We start from the raw sequence: 18,323 nt of genomic DNA, 5'->3' as shown, positions 1-18,323 counted from the left end.
TATGTAGGAAGCCGTGGCATACTGCGTGATTAAACATCTGTGCTAGGATCGGAGCTAAAACCTCATGGCCATGTGCAAAGTGTTCCGTCCGTAGTCCCTCATGATCTTGTGCCTTCCGATTATTGAGTCGTCACAGTGTATCGTGTATATTCCGTGTAGTGAATAGATAACAATGCGTGGGCCTTGGCATATATGACATATCGGGCTAAGCTTGATCGAGGACATCATATAGGGAGCATGCATAAGTGTGCCACGTAGATGGGTCCATGATAGGGATAGACAGCTTCCTCTCTAACCCATCCAGTAGTGGGGTCACCCCCTCGAAATGAGCTGATGATATCCTCCATTCTGTGTGAAAGGAAAGCTCGCCTCTTACGGTGTGTCAGTCGTCGGAAGATCCTCTATGCCTCATGTGTAGGCATGTGACCTAATGCCTATTCCCGTGTGAGGTGTGCTCTGGCCGCCCTGCACTCATCATCAAACCATAAGTTCTGTGGTATATTCCCCTCACGTGCTTGTTTGGGTCGAGTCGTGGGGAAGGATCTACTGGCAGCATCTCGTATAATGGTAGCAAGTGTGTCTAAGGCCTGAGTCAGATCTAAGTCTTCGCCATCTCCGAGTAAGTTAGAGAGCTCTCTAGCCAAATGACGGGTGTAGATTGGATCGAGGGCTCGATCAAAATGAACCTAGGTGCATGGTTGTCTCTAGGGGTGCCGATACATGTGAGGTATAACGGCTGATATACTGAATGCCAAATATGTGTGATCGGCTCCAAGTGTGGGTGGAGGCACCATGGAGTCAGATATCCTCGATGTGAAGGCTAGTGAGCTGAGGAGATAGTCTACTGTACTTGTTCCCCCTGCGTGTGGAAAGCATGTGAGTCCTCCTGATGATGGCCATCACTGGAGATCGTTATATATGATCAAATCGTGTATCACGCCTAGATCGAGTAATTGTCTCCCGTATTCGGTCACATTTGGGGCATCTGCGGAATGTCTCAGTATCCCCATTTCGGTGGCATTTAGCTCTGGAATCATGTGAGGGTCCCTCTCATGTGTGAAATCTAGTAGCTGTAGGAGCCCGTAGGATAGAATAGATGCATCTTGCAAGGGGTGTGAGAACACAATGAAATCTCTATATTATGATTGTGAGAGAGAAGACTCTCTCTTATAGAAAGGGGGAGAAGGTAATACCTTCCCTACATAGTGGCAATCAGTCCCTACATCAGTGGGAATCAATCCCTACATCAGTGGGATTTCGATTTCCTTTGTCTTACATCATCACTTAGGTCACACAGTAGACACATCATAGCACTTGATGTGCCTTTACAACACACACACAAACACACATGTGACTCCCCTAGATGCACACATGCACCATAGAGCAAGCCCTTGATCATACTTACCCCAACAAGCCCCCCTCAAGGGATTGCCTCTTGCAGTGTCAAGGATTCATCTAGTCTCATAGTTTCTCATGCCATCTCATGGTGGTCAAGGATTAATATATGGCTAGGATCTCATGCTAGCAAGGGTTCCCAAGGGTGTGAGTTTTACAGAAATGGGATAGTCAAAACACATATCATATGGTCTACATCATATGGTGATCAAAGGTGATTTACATAACATATTCTTTTTGGAGTACTACTCCAGGCAGAGAAGCTCAAAATTTGACCAAGTGATGATAAACAAAAAAGACAAAGTGCCTAAAAAGCATAGTCTTCATTTTCTTCATTTGCTGATGGAGTTCTTCCTTCAGGCATAATTGCTTTGTTGTTGAAGTAGTCCTTCTTGTGTTTAGCTTTTTATTTTGTAGACTTCTTTCCATTCACAACATTCCATATCTTCTTTTTCATAAGCATAAGCTTGGCTTTTGTTTGCCAAGTATGGAAACTAGTTCCAACCAACTTCTCAAAAAAGGTCTTAGCTTCCATGGCAAGGTCTTACTCGAGGGCAGTGTCTAGTGCCTTACAAGTGAAAATATGAGCAAAAATAATCCTTCAAAGTATTTAGAGTAGCAAAGACTTGTAACCAAATTCCATACTACAAAACATAATGGAAATGATGCTTTCACTTGCATGCTTCATAGAGGTGGCTAAATGAAAGCATTCCAAGCAAATCCAGGTGTAGCAACTTAAAGCAAAGCTATAGCCATAGTTGCACTGAAGCTATTCAATACTTTAAAACATAAAAAATGCTAATGTAGCATCTAATGTAGCATCAAACTCACAACATTGTCAAAATTGTCCAAAACAGAGACCTGAACTTGGAGGGTGCAATTCTCACAGCTCATAGCTCTATTCAAGGGGATTTTTATGTAGGAAGAAGGGCCTTATACCAGAGAAGGGCTACTAGCAAGGAGAGGCGCAATGTTGCGTCAGGTCGCCATAGCCAAGCTTGAGAAGACCGACTGGTTTTTCGTCTGTTGCGCCTCCATTCCTTGTCCAAATGAGCTCAAATTTCAACAGCATGTTCCCTTCAGTGTCATGTAGCTTGGACAGAAGGATAAGCACAGAGGCAGCATTGCGCAAAATTTCGTCAAAGAGTGTGAGTGTTGGTGTTTCACATACAATCGAAATTTCACCAAAAGCTTGTAGCTGGAAGTTCGCCCATACGAGAGGAGTTTGCAGCTCAGAGGGTTTGGGCAATGGTCGTTTGTAGGCAAAGAACAAAGCTCTCAAAGATTTTGGGAAGAAGGAGAAAAATGGAGAAGATGAAGAAACTTGTAGTTTATGCTAGAGATAGCATCTAACGCTAGGCTAGGCTAGATCTATAACCTAAAGCTCTGATACCAATTGTAGGAGCCCGTAGGATAGAATAGATGCATCTTGCAAGAGGTGTGAGAACACAATGAAATCTCTATATTATGATTGTGAGAGAGAACACTCTCTCTTATAGAAAGGGGGAGAAGGTAATACCTTCCCTACATAGTGGCAATCAGTCCCTACATTAGTGGGAATCAATCCCTACATCAGTGGGATTCTATTTGTCTTACATCATCACTTAGGTCACACAGTAGACACATCATAGCACTTGATGTGCCTTTACAACACACACACACAAACACACATGTGACTCCCCTAGATGCACACATGCACCATAGAGCAAGCCCTTGATCATACTTACCCCAACAGTAGCCCCACCTGTAGATCCCCTGTACGTGCATGTGCATTGAAGTCCTCTAGAAGGAGAATGTCCCCAATTCTAGAGAACTCAATGATGTCGTCATGGATCGTCTCAAATGGGTTATGTCTGTTTGTCGTGACCTCAGCTGCATGAGGGGAACCATCTGGGGGAAAGTAACATATTGCTATGTAAAGTGCACGGGCCACTGGTGGCTGTAATCGTATCCGCATGTATCGTGCATGCTCCTCTCTTTGTACTACGGATATGCATGGTCTCAGATGTGCTCAGAATAGGACAGCTACCCCTCCTGATCCACGGACTCCGTTCCCTCTCCGGGTTTCTTTCCTATGGGTCGGCTCCCATGCGTAGCCCACCACATCGGGCAGCCCTCTCTCTGGGCTCTCATGTGTCTCTGTGTAAAAAATAACATCTCGGTGAGCATATGTCTCTAGGAACCCCCCTGGATCGGACCAAAGCGTGCCATTGCAGTTCCATACAGCCATGCGTAGCTGTTCTAAGTTTCTTCCTCCATCAGATAGACACCGTCATTTATTGTCTTTCACTATCTCCTTGCCCTTCCTGTCACGGCTGGCATTACTCACTTCTCCACTTGTCCTCTCTTTGCTGTCATTTCTGTCCGAAATTATGTTTTTCCCATCTCGGTACATAGCCCACTTTCCTTTTGTCTCGCAGCCATAACCTTGACCATGCCCTCTCTTCTATGTTCTTGCTGTAGTAGTGTTAGGTCATCATCTAGAAAGATTCTAGTCCCCTTCAATCATGCCCTCACCTCTAAGAGATTGGATCTGCTGTCTGTGGCTATCCTCATTTTGATAACTATAGGTCTCTTGGGCATGTCTTCTTTCCCAATGCGCCAGGCTGAATCGCATGTGGGATTTATCTCCATTTTCTCAAATAAAGCTTTTGCATCCCCCATTGGAGTGTATCCTACATCTAACCCTCGCACTAGTAGATTCAATGCTTTGCTATGCCAGAGAGAGAGAGAGAGAGAGAGAGAGAGAGAGAGAGAGAGAGAGAGAGAGAGAGAGAGTCTGCACAAATAGAGGCAATGGCAACTCTATATGTAGTAGAGGGATACACCAACAGAGGAGGAGATGCTGTAGAATGGAGTGGGCAGAGCTATTAATAGCCGACCAAGTAGGCATAGTACCCAAAAACGGCGTTTTCGAGCACCCGAAACGGTTCGCCATTTTCGCGACCAGAAACGGCGTTTCGGACAAGGTTTTTTCTTTTTTTTTTGGGTTTTGTGCTTTTGCAATGCCTCTGGAATTTATCCAAGGAAATGTATATAGAGCAGCAATGTAAGAGTTTTATGCTTTTGCAGTGCCTTTGGAATTTATCCAAGGAAAAATTTATAGAGTAGCAATGTAAGAGCTTGTAGACACCAATGCTCAGAATAAAAGCAAAAGTACCAGCACACACTCCCACACTTGCCTCAACCACCGAGTAAGAAGTAAGAACCCCATTGGCGGGTAGGGCAGTTTTTGCTCTCCCTCTCCAGCCTCTCCTCTCATCCTACAATCCCCCTCTTAGCCCGCTGCCCTTCCTCCTTGCTCTCCTCTCTAGCATATCCTCCATGCTCTCCTCAGCCCTTGCCCTCTCCTCTCCTATCCTCCTTGCTCTCCTCAGCCGTTACCCTCTTCTCCTTGCTCTCCTCAGGCCTTGCCCTCTCCTCTCCTCATTGTCCTCCTCTCAGAACTTGTTGTATGACATATGTATTAATAATAATTACATATATAATATATATTTTATTAACCTTAAAGACCAAAACTCCATTTCCACCGTTTAATCTGGTGCCCAAAACTTCGAAACACCGTTTCTCGCCTACTTCCAATACTCCTGGGAACTATGCAAGTAGGTCCCAACCTAGGGCCAACCAACTGGGCGACCCTAGGTTTAGTCAATTGATTAGACTGGTTGATTGACCAAACCTCCAAATCGACTAAACTTGACTAGGGTCAGTGCCCTACATGGCTTGGCCAACTAGCCCTAGAAGCTAGGCAAGACAACCTCACCCAATAGCCTTGGAAAGGCCTCCAAACACTCTCTATCCTCACCTGAATAAGGGCCCCCACACCCACAAAGATTCCTCACTCACTATGAGATGCATATAACTCCAATAGATACAAGACCAAGTAGACAACAAACTAACTCTCCTACATAATCAATCATGATTACAAGAAAACTAGCCAACTAGTCAAAGATCTTAAGTAGATTTCTAGGTTTTTCATCCTTTTGAGCCCATAAATCCATGATCATAAAAATATAACGCACTCCAACTCTTTCAAGACCATCATTCCCTCCAAATATGGTATAGCTAAAATATATGATATGTTGTTAACTAGTGAAGATCAATGCAAAGTTAAACAAATGCATGGTATAGTGCAAACATGTCCACCATTGATGAGGTAGCATTCTTCTTTGCTTTATATAAGTTCATCTTTTGTTAAGAATATTCTACTCATACCATCCAAGTTCTTGCAACTCTTAGGCTAGCAATCAAAGCTAAGCCTAGCAAGATCCTTGTAAGATCATAAAGACCCTAGGAAAGAGCCAACAAAATGAGAAGCTCTTAATCAAGAAGATTTAAACAAATATATAGGGGTCTTCAAATCAAAAGGATATATAAATGGATGGTTTTAAAAATAGGATAAGTATGAAGTTCTGGATTTACTTTATCACAAGGTTGCATATGGTGTTGACATGGTGTACGGTGATTCCCTAGCCCTCCCTCTCAATTGCTCATCAAGTGATTCCCTAACCCACTCACTTTCCCCCACTTGATTAGCTACTCACATTTTGAATGAGCATAAGGGAAACACAGAGCACTTGCAATAGGTTTCCTACATGTTTGTTCTATCAACAATGAGTGTAATCGAGTAATGCCACTACTAACTTATACTAGTTATTGCAATCATCAATCACACATTACAAGACTTAGATCATTCAGATGAGAATATGCACAAGTACTCTTTGTTCTATTAAGCCATTATCATCTAGATTTGAAATTAGAGCATAGAATAGACATTGATAAGCTAGTGTCAAATAGAGATTGCAACGCTTAAGTGGCTATTTCACCAAATGATTTCATGGCTACTATGATAAAATATGAAGAGGGAGAGGAAATGAGGAGAGAGGGCATAGCTAGAGAGCACACCATAAATGACTACGTGCATTGGACTAGTTGTAAAGAATCAATGTATATGAGCCCTTTCGAGTAATGGTTAGAGTATTTTATTCTTTTTTCTTTTAGCACTCTATTGTGTTAGTGCTTATGCACATTATAACACATGATGTTGAGATGAATATTCAACACCTTCCCTCAAGATCAACATCATGAATTAGTCATTCCCTCAAGATGGTGATGTTAGGATTTGAAGAAATATGATATCTCCACTGAGTACTCTCTCATAGATGAAGTTTCTTGAACATCAATATGATTTATCCTTGAATAATGTACTAGATTCTTTGCCAAGGCTTAAGATGATATGCTTATTGTCATGACATGTTTTTTGTATTAGATCCTAGTGGATCATACTAGGGAGTGTGGTGATTACCCTATGGTTGTGACTTTGTAAATTGCCCAATTTAGTTTAATTTGCACATATGCATTAGGTCCTAGGATGGGTAGGAAAGGGTAGTATTTGTATGGGTAGGATGGGTAGTATTTGCATGGCCATGTATTGCATTAATTAATGGTAGGCATAAAAGAGTCATAGGTTAAGAGTAGAATAATGGGGTATGCCCACGTGATGTGATACAAGAGGCATGAGAAGAAGTCCCTCTTGCATCATTCATAGTGTGTGTGTGAGTAATTGCATATGGATTTGTGGCTTGCAAAGAGCATGTAGGAAGAGTACACTCACATGGACACTCTTTCCACCCCATTTGAAGGGCCAATACTTCTCAGTTTCTAAAATCATTCTCCACACATGATTATCTGCATTTATGTTCTTGACAAGTGGTATCAAAGCCATGATCATCTACCTGTGTGGACCTATTAAGTGGAAGATATTTAAGATGCAAACATCATTTTGACTTTGTCGAGGCATAGGAGACTCGAAAAGGACTAGGGCTCCTTCCCCTTTCCTTCTTTGAGTTTTGGACTTTTCAAAGAGGCAGAGGGGCGAAAAATCCACTATATCCCCCCCCCCCCCTTCCCCCCCTCTTATTTCTCCTAAGTCTACTTTTATGTCTTCTTCTTTACAGTACCTCTCTAGTCGAGTGCAATTTTAAGATAAAATAACAAAAGAAAGAAAACAAATAAGTAAGAGACAACATACAGCTTAGTCAAAGACAACATCAATACCATCAAAGCAGTAGCGTGAAGCGTGGGCGCTAGAGAGGGGAAGTACCATTATCCTTACAACTTTTTATATCTTAGTTGAATTTCATACATTGCTTATATTCATAAACTACAAACACTAGTAACTAATCACGAAACTTAATTGAAAACTTGATTAGCTCCATTTTCATCACATAAAAACATGGAAGATAATCAAGCATTCACACCTGAAATTTGCCCACATATCACACTAAACCTTATGGAAGCCACACCGTACACTCCCATATACCAACATGTACGTGACCCATCATTAGATAACCCTCAACCACCAACTAAACTCCACCAGGAACAACATAACCACCTCACCAACCAGACAACAATCTAATAATTTCTTTAAGGATGTCAACTATAATAAATGACACAATTCAATGAGATATGACGGCGAAAGGAAGTTATTGGAGGGTTAGACAGACCTATTAGAAAAGGCTAAGAAAAGAAAGTTAAGTCTTAAGGAGATACTTGACCTTCCAAAGTATGAGGGGGTTAGGCAACTTGAGAAACTCCTACATTGGATTAGACATTTTCAATTGTACTTTGTACAATTTGAGCATACTGAAGATGAAAAGTTGGTGCTAGCTATCTACACTTAAAGAAGGATGCGCCACTTTGGTGGTCCGTGCGCCAATCGGAAAATAGTCCCATTAGGGAATGCTCTAAATTCTTGGAAGAATTAGAGGCTACATTTCTCCTTGAGTATAAGGAGGATCAAAGTTCCAGATGGGAGAAAAAGTAGAAACTCGATCGGGAGATAGTGAACTTATACACAACAAAATTCTAGCATTTGTCTCTTGATTTTTGACAAAGATGGAGAAGGAGAAATTATATAAGTATATGTTAGGTCTTAGAACAAATATTTGACATGAGTTGGAACTCCTAAGCTCATCGACTATGTTGAAGGATGCAATTAGACTAGCAGGGGCAGTAGAAAAGAAAGTTAATCCTAGATTGAGAGATGCAACACATGAGGCATCAACATCAAAGAGTAGACCCTTTGTTTGATCAGGTAATTCTAGGCAGAATGAACGTCATTTTCCTAGTTGAGTAGGAGTGCAAATGGTTATTACCAAACCAACAAGAAAACCTACTTCAGGTGGATGTATGAACCCCCCCATTCATGTTTACTCAGGAACATGATAGATTGTTTAAGGAAATATTTGTTTACTTAGAACAAATATTTGACATGAGTTGGAACTCCTAAGCTCATCGACTATGTTGAAGGATGCAATTAGACTAGCAGGGGCAGTAGAAAAGAAAGTTAATCCTAGATTGAGAGATGCAACACATGAGGCATCAACATCAAAGAGTAGACCCTTTGTTTGATCAGGTAATTCTAGGCAGAATGAACGTCATTTTCCTAGTTGAGTAGGAGTGCAAATGGTTATTACCAAACCAACAAGAAAACCTACTTCAGGTGGATGTATGAACCCCCCCATTCATGTTTACTCAGGAACATGATAGATTGTTTAAGGAAATATTTGTTTACTTAGAACAAATATTTGACATGAGTTGGAACTCCTAAGCTCATCGACTATGTTGAAGGATGCAATTAGACTAGCAGGGGCAGTAGAAAAGAAAGTTAATCCTAGATTGAGAGATGCAACACATGAGGCATCAACATCAAAGAGTAGACCCTTTGTTTGATCAGGTAATTCTAGGCAGAATGAACGTCATTTTCCTAGTTGAGTAGGAGTGCAAATGGTTATTACCAAACCAACAAGAAAACCTACTTCAGGTGGATGTATGAACCCCCCCATTCATGTTTACTCAGGAACATGATAGATTGTTTAAGGAAAGAATCTTTTGGATGCAAAAAAGTGACAGATCATAGATTGCATGATTGTCCAAGGCTAAAGAGAAAGATGGGTAAGACCAATGTTTCTAGAGCCTCTCATCCTAAGCAAGAGGGTGAACCTTCTTGTAAAAACATTGAAAATAATATAAAAGACAATAATTCTAGTTTGCATTACACCTTTGGTCGACATGACTTATCTAAGTTATATGGGTATGTCGGGGTTAGTGTATTGTCATTGTAGTAACTATGATATAATCTCATATAGATTAGCTAATATATAGTTAATACTAAATTAAGTTTTATAGGTATGTTCGAGGTCAGCACACTGTCATCATAGTAACTATGATATCATCTTAGATAGATTAGCTAATATAGTCAAGGCTAGGAAATGGACGATTGTAGTAATTATGATATCATCTTAGATAGGTTAGCTAACATAGTCAAGGCTTGGAAATGCCTTTGAGGGACATGAGTATTAGTGGTGCGTTTAGGGGAAACAAAGAGCAGTGTACTAAAGTTAAGAATTTGCTCTTTCAAATCCGTAAGTATGAGGACCATAGAGAGTTTCTTGTTGCTCATTTGCAAGAAGTCAATATGATAGCCTTGGAGGTATGATTGCGGCAGATGTAAGGATCTTGGTTCATTGCAATGTCAGAATCTCTGAATGATTTGATGTCTCTCAATGTCAAAATCCTAGAAGGATTCTTTGATTCATATGAAGTTGCAAAAGTATCCCATGTTTCCAATCGTAACATCTTATACATTTTGCTTTATCAAGTGTTAGGCATTTTTGTCCCTTTTAACCTATTCAAATTGTGCTTGTGTAGTAGCTAGCTTATATTGGTGGATTACCAATTGGACTAGGTAATGTATCCATCAACATATCCCATCTATCCTACAAGAGTACCATACTTTGAGTTGTCTAGCTTTGCTAAAGTATCAAGACTAATTATTCTTGTAGTTAACATTATTTGGGTGTCAAATGACCCAAATACAAATCTTATACTTCAAAAAATGAATATGGCTGTCAAAAATATTAAAATATTGCTATTAAAAATTAAAATATTCTGAAACTTGTCTCAAAAGTGTAATTTTTGACTTGCCAAAGTTGGTGGGGAAGACAAAAATGGTCCAACAATAATGTCTAATGATGATGTCACAGTATGCAAACGATAGTTAAAAGTGCAAAAAATGAGGGTGTGTCTTTTTTTTGAGCATTTGGACCGAGCACAATTTTCTCAGCATCACATATATTGTCTTCACCTAGATAATTTTGTTACAGCATTGTAGACCTCTGTAGTCACAAGACCACCCCACAAACATGCTATCGATTATCGCCAATTTAGCCACATTTAACATCTTACCAATTCACCTTGCAAATATGTAATGTTTTGCTGACATTCAAAATATAAATATTGTTCATGAGACCCTTTATTCACAATACTACCCTACATGTTTACTTAATTTTAGCATCCTCTCCACCATGCATACTTACTAGAAGCCCCATTTGAACAAAAAAAAGCCAAAATTTCCCTTTCTTCAAAGGAAGGGGCTTTTTAGGCCTATTTTTTAAACATGGCCCATATGAAATAAAGAAACCCAAAATCCCCTTTTGTCAAGGCCATGTTTAAAAAAAGGTCCAAATATCCCTTTCTTAGATGAAAGGGGTTTTTGGGCTTCTTGTTTTTGAATCCAAGTGGCCCCAAAGACCCCTTTCGTCTAAGAAAGGAGTCATTTGACCTTCTTGGCCAGTAGAAGGTGTAGCACCATGTTTACATTGATTGAAGGGGGCACCTCTTTATTAGTTTTGATTGGCTCATGTGAGCAATTCACCTTGCAAATATGTAATGTTTTGCTGACATTCAAAATATAAATATTGTTCATGAGACCCTTTATTCACAATACTACCCTACATGTTTACTTAATTTTAGCATCCTCTCCACCATGCATACTTACTAGAAGCCCCATTTGAACAAAAAAAAGCCAAAATTTCCCTTTCTTCAAAGGAAGGGGCTTTTTAGGCCTTTTAAACATGGCCCATATGAAATAAAGAAACCCAAAATCCCCTTTTGTCAAGGCCATGTTTAAAAAAAGGTCCAAATATCCCTTTCTTAGATGAAAGGGGGTTTTGGGCTTCTTGTTTTTGAATCCAAGTGGCCCCAAAGACCCCTTTCGTCTAAGAAAGGAGTCATTTTACCTTCTTGGCCAGTAGAAGGTGTAGCACCATGTTTACATTGATTGAAGGGGGCACCTCTTTATTAGTTTTGATTGGCTCATGTAAGAGGGCCAAAGAACAAATCCAATTATTGCTATGTAAGCTGGCTATTGGTAGGGTCCATGTAGCCAGGTCATTTGAGAGTCAAGCAACAATAGGGACACATCGAGAAGTGGTGAAAAGGTTCAAGAATCATCTATTTCACTAGGGCTAAAGTCTTAGTGAACTGTCTATTCCATTAAGCAACAGAGCTGTCAAATCAAGGTTTGCAATTGCAATTCACACAGGATATAATAGTACTAATTTAGTGCTATTTAGTACTAACCATAATGGCTATAGTTAGATCCTATGTATTTAGACTATTTATAGTAGCTATAGTTATTTATTTAAATTAAAAAAAAAACTATTGCAAACATTGCTAAAAAGATCATGTGAAGCACTAACCAAGTGTTTAGTACTAGTAACAATGTCCTTAGTGTTGATTAATAGTACATCTTGACTATTTAGTAGAAGTTACAATAGCTCTACTCATACCCTTGTGTAGAAAAAACTATTAGAGACACTATAGAGTACTCTTAATCTAATATTTTAGTACTATTATGAGTGTTTTTTAATACGAAATAGTACTCTTTAGTAAGACTTAATAGTTTATTACCAGCCATGATTGTAATAACATTCAAAACTTTTAGAAACACTATTTAATTCTATTTAACAATAGATTTCATCTTTGATAGTACTAATTAGCTGCTTAATAGTACTAAATAGCTGTTTTATTACTTCTAAATAGTATTCAATAGTCATCTTTTGTATTAAACACTTGCTTAGTGCTACTTCTAAAAAGCCATCAATAGTAGTACTAAATAACTATTAGTTAGTTTTGTTAACATTCCCAAAGAATCCTAGCATGGGTATCCCACAAATCTTGTATTACATTAGGAAGATGCTCGGTGTAAGGTCTGTTAATGCGCATAAGACCATGGTGGCTGCAATCTCACTCATGTAGCCATGCCTGTAACCCATTTATTAGATAATGCATGTCTTGTCAAGTGTCATTAGGGACAAATGATGAAGTGAACCAATAGCATCTATCATTCCTAGAGCTAGCTTGTACATTGCATCATCAACAATAAGCATATTCCTATCGTTGAATCCAAGGTGCAAACGCCAAACTACTTCAAGACTTTTACTATATTGGCAATTGCTTGACTACTTCAAGAGAATGATAGAAGAGAAGGCACAATGATAACAATTCCTAGGCCAGTTTGATAGTCATAACATAGAAACATAGATAGACTAGGGAAACCCCAGTTTATGAGGGGCCATCCAAAACAAAGAAATTGAATCTTGTTATGAAGGAAAAAGAAAAGCATGTGTACATCAATGATTAACTCACAAAAGAGGAAGAATTCAATTAAAAGAATTAATGATGGAATACATGGATTGTATGGTATAAAGAAATGAAAGAGCTTTTAAGTTTCTCCCAAAGTTGTAGTACACATCATAGCTATTAGGAAGCTTCCAACACTAAGGTATGTGGACCCTACAAGACAAACCCAAAGTATGGCAACATGGTATGTGAGAAATTATAAAAATTACTCAATGCCTATTTCACTAATGAAATTAGGCACACCGATTGGGGGTCACCAACAAAGAAGAACAAGAAGCTAAGAATATGTGAATCTTAAAATGTCAATGCAACTACAATTAGAGATCACTATCCCTTCCACTAATTGAAATAGTTTTGGAAATGGTAGTATAGCTGAGGCAAAATTATATAGCTTCTTGGATGGATTCAATGGACAATTTGAACCTGAAGATCAAAGACTGCATTTGGCATAGAATAGAGAATTTTGGATACAGAGTCATGCTTTTTGGATTATGCAATGCCCCAACCACTTTTTAATGAATCCTATACACCTTTAGGGCATTCCTTAACAAATTTCCACAAGTCTTCCTAGATGGCTTATACATATGTTCGAGGGAAAAGGATCACTTGAAATGTTTGCAAGAGGTACTGAAAAATTGCAAAGAGCATGTCATATCCTTGAACCCTCCAAAATGTCAATTCTTGGTCACACATAGAGTTGTCTTGGGACAGTTTTTACGCATGGATGGGAAAATTTAAGGTAATCATGGCATCACCGCCCCCACAAAATGCTAAGGGTGTAGAAGTATTCATGGTCCATGCATGATAAGATTATTGCAACGCCCCTATACAAGCTATTCTTAAAATTAGCTAGATAGAAGAAAGTGAGCATGCATCTAAAATCCTCAAGTGGAGATTGATCGCAACTCTTATACTAATGGCTGCACCAATCTAGTTCATTTAACTCCATGTACATATGATAGTCCAAATTATGCAATAGGAATGTATTATGCCAACCTATAGATATAAGAAACTTTGCAAGTAGACAAGTAAATGATGCATAGGTGAATTACATCATCATAAAAAGAGAAGCTCTAGCAATTGTCTAGAGTGTGAAAATTTAGAAATTGCCATTGACTTTGCATTTTATTGATAATCAAGCCTTATTGTATCCAACCATGTATGATATGTTAGATAACTAGATGGCTTCTACTACTAGAAGGATTCAACTTCAAATAGCAGGGGATTATGACTACATAGTACGTCATGCCATGATTCATGATAAGAGAAGAGGGAGATGGAGTAGAACATGACTTGCTAGATGCAGAACTATTCCAAATAGATGTTCCACACTTGCTGTGCAGTCATCATGGATTATGTGATGATAGGAAGACCATTTCCTAAATTTTGACCAATTGATGCAAGAAGTTTCGTTCTAAACTTGTTTGACCCTACCAACTAATTGAAAAAGTCCTCTCATTAGGATATTGGTGACCAACACTTTGGGCAGATGCTTATGATTATATGAAGAGGGGGAAAAAATTTTCCTGAGCTTTTTTGGGAAATTTGTGATCTTTTTTTGATCCCAAATCAAACCACACACACACACACACACACACACATCCCCTTGGGGACCCTTGCAATCAAGGGGTGTGCATATAGCTTTATACACTTCCAATATGTCAAATGGGAACTATGGACTAGGGGATATAGGCTCTTGAGACTTTTGATATTGTGAAAGGGGCTTGCTATAAGAGCTATGGGCGCTTGAGGTTTTCTCTTGAGATTACATTAGCAATTTTGGAGGAATATGCCTCTTATAAATATTCACCCTTGGATCACTAAGATAGGAATAATAAGAGACATTGGTATTGGCTTAATACTTGGGCGCATAGCTCAAGAAAGGAATCTCTAGATAGTGGAGATTGGTTGGACCACAGTTCCAAGAAGGATCATAAAAGATCACGAGGACCTATACGGTGTATGAAAGAATAGGGAAGCCCATTACACAGCTGGGTGGAAATGAACTGCAAGATGAAGACATTAGCCAAGTACACATCCTTGAAACAGCCTCCCTGAGTTGATGGCTCTCCGAGCTCCCTGTAGTGATGGACTCAAACTAGAGCTCATGTTGGTCTGGCGCTCACGCTCTTCTTCTTCTTCTACCAAGATGGGTTGACGATGGAAAATGGATGGACCTTGAACAATTTCCAGGTGCAATTCTTGGCTGTTGGCTTACTACTGTTCACACGAGACCTTGCCTATTTGATAATTGGAATATGAAACGTTTGTTTGCAATGCTAGTAGGACTATTGCGGCTTCCAACTGTTGCATGCTCTGGCGCAACTCTACTCTACTCGACTTTTTGTGTAACTTTGCTATACTATGTAGTCCCACTCTACTTCTCCCAAAGCTTTCTCCCTTCGTTGAACAAAAAGGCAATGCATAGGTAGCAAGGAATAGAGAAGGAGAGTCAATCGAGTAGCCTTTAGGCTTCCGGCCAGAGATGCCATACTAGCAAAGTGCAAGGAACAATGTGTGTGTGCTTGTGGCTTTGTTCAGAAACACATAGAGCATAGAGAGCTCTCTCCTATATTCATTCATTGCGTATCTATGTGACCAAATTTTGTTATATATGGTCATGAATGGGAGCTTCAGTGGTCATGCTTGGACCTTCGGTGGTCCATTATGTTCAAATTCCTCACTCATGGACCTTGTTGCTGTCTCTGAGGCAGGAACGGATCTTCTCGGCAAACTTGTTTTGCATGGACACCCCAGATTCTCCCCCGTGCGCTCCTGTGTGAGAAGCTTCGACGGCATGCTGGAAACAGTAGAGGATGGAGGCTAGATGCTAAGGAATCAAGGTTGCTGTAGCTAGTGATGATGATGGGCTTCACGAGCTTGCTCTTATATAGCCACCAGTCGTAGTCGGTTAGACCCAATTGGGTGACCGACCCAGTCCACCCAAAATGGTCGACTAGGGGTCAGTCCCGAAATAGGCCACTGACCACACGATAGAATCGTGGCACAAAATAGAGCAACTCACCTACTGACTCTGTTCGGCCCATCCGGGATCATCTGGGGCTCCAAACGGGCCCCACAACTCGAGAGTGGGCTGCCTCAGGAAATGCTCCGTCTACCCTCAGTGCGGTCAGTCATGGGATGCCTTCTCGCACTTGCATGTAGCCTAGTTGGCAGTGTGTCAACTCTATCTGAAGCCGTCCAGCCACCAGGCCACACATGGCCCCCATCTGGTGTCTAAACCTGGACCTTAAACCTGGACCTACTGGATAACTGAGCTACTCAAATGCCTTCTCCTCATATGGGGGGCTTACAAGTAGAGTTAGTTAGTTCCCGCATAGTTACATGAGAGTGGAGCATTGATATCTAACAGAAATGACTTGGAGAGTATGGATGCCCTTCTGCAATTGGCTAAAAAGAATATGCAGGATGCCCAAGCCAAGTAGAAGAAGTATGCGGATGAACACATGATGTATCTGTCTTTTGAAGAAGGGGGTTGTGTGCACTTATGTCTCCATAAGAACCATTATGCCTTGTTGAAAGGTAACGCAAACACGAAGTTTGCTCATAGGTATTACGGTCTCTACAGGGTCATCCACAAAGTTGGCGAGGTGGCGTATGAGTTGGAGCTACCCTGGACCTCCAAGATTCTTAATGTTTTCCATGTGTCCTTGCTGAAGCCATATGTGGGATAGCATGTCCAAGTCCTTCCTGAGCTACCACCTATGGATGAGGACGGCCACATACTCTATGTTCTGGAGTGCATCATCAACCAGTTTCAAGGATCACGTACTGCGAAACAAAGTCTATACCTAGTGTCTTATCATACCTAAGAGTAGAACCTTACCAAAATGTTACTTGGAGTATTCCATCAAAGCATGTATTACTTGGGGGTTCAAGTTGCCAACTCCCATTCTATGTAAATAATAAATACAAGTGATCACATGCAATTATGTCTGATTGTTTTCAAATGTGGTGTAATGTCCAAGAAGTAAATATAGCTTCCAAATAGCTACATACATATTTCATATACACAACATGATACATATTAATTTGTCTCATCCATGCATGAGGTGGTGTATTTTGGCACCATTGGGATTTATTAAGTAAATAAAGACTCATATCTAACTGAACCTACATAATCTTTAAAAGTAGTACATTTTCAAAGACCATATATCCGTTGATGTAAAATCCCAAACACAACATGTACATCTATACCTCATCCACAAGATCCCAAAGACAACCTACTACCTAATAAAGGAATTCATTATAAAGGAATCCATGTCCCATCAATTGTTTTCAAGACTTACATCTACACCTCATCGACAAGATCCCACAAACAACCTAGCTACTCTCATCCATGCACAACCTATTGTTCTTCATCTCACTAATTCATGTAGTAATTCAAAGTTGTCCTAGCTAACTAAATACAACAATCAACCTAAAGTAATACATCCTAAAAGAATTAATATGATAATTTACAGAACAAAATATAGATATCCAATGTGGTATGAAAAATTTCCTGGTATATTCAATCAAATCATTTTTAGCCAATGTACATGAATGCTTCCATTCAATGAAAGATAGCACCATGAAGTAAGCAAATTTTTGAAGATAGAGATGTGGATATGGAGATGTCACTACTAATGCTGGATCCAATTGATCCAGATGGATCTAGCGAAGAAGATGAAGATCACAATATGACCCAGGAGGAAGATGCGCATAATGACATCGTACGGGAGGAAGATGGAGATCACGATATTGAGGAAGAAGATGACGATCATCAAGAATCACCACACTTTATTGAAGAAAATGATCAAGTCTTAGGTGAACGTACGATGCCGGAGTATGATGATGATTTAGGAGATCAATTCGGTAATGCCAAGAGGTTTCAAATCAGCTATAGAGGTTGGAGGCCTTCTAGATCCCCTTATTGGGAGGTATCAGGTCTCAACTAATTTGCAGAGGTACATGTTATTAAAGGACACATCAGCATGTAAAGCTTCGAAAAACCATTGGAAGAAAGTGGTACTAGGGACTTCCTAAGGATGCTTCTATTCAATTTTTTACTTGAATGCTTCTATTCAATTATGTATATATGGTTGAATGCAATTCATTTTTTCCTCTCCCCAATTCTCATCAACCATATGCTTAGCATTGTGATATTTCACCAAGTCATAGGGGACATATCTTTCAAAAAGTAAAAATTGTTCTAGATATATTGGTTTCTCTCTTGATAAATAATTGCTCATTCATGGAGCAGACAATAATGCTAGTCCTTTCAAGTTAGAACATAAACAAAATCAATAGGGATTAAAGTTTGTAGACTGTATATTCTGCTCAGGAAGATCACTAATTGTAAAGGGTTAAGTTGTTTAAAGGGAGACCCAATCTTTGACGAAGGCAATGAAACTAACCCTCTTTGCATTTGCCAGATATTC

The 18,323-nt window shown here is 39.8% G+C and overlaps 1 protein-coding gene across 1 annotated transcript in view; it reads left to right on the top strand.

Annotated features, from left to right (window-relative positions):
* Window positions 1-18,323, top strand: part of LOC147882927 (superoxide dismutase [Cu-Zn], chloroplastic-like) — a 48,355-nt gene that overhangs the window by 29,802 nt on the left and 230 nt on the right. The window lies entirely within an intron of this gene.

The sequence above is a fragment of the Dipteris shenzhenensis genome, chromosome 29, assembly GCF_047967505.1.
Source record: "Dipteris shenzhenensis isolate YYH24624 ecotype China chromosome 29, Dip_SZ_1.0, whole genome shotgun sequence".
Lineage (NCBI taxonomy): Eukaryota > Viridiplantae > Streptophyta > Polypodiopsida > Gleicheniales > Dipteridaceae > Dipteris > Dipteris shenzhenensis.
This window is presented reverse-complemented; position numbering and strand designations above follow the sequence as displayed.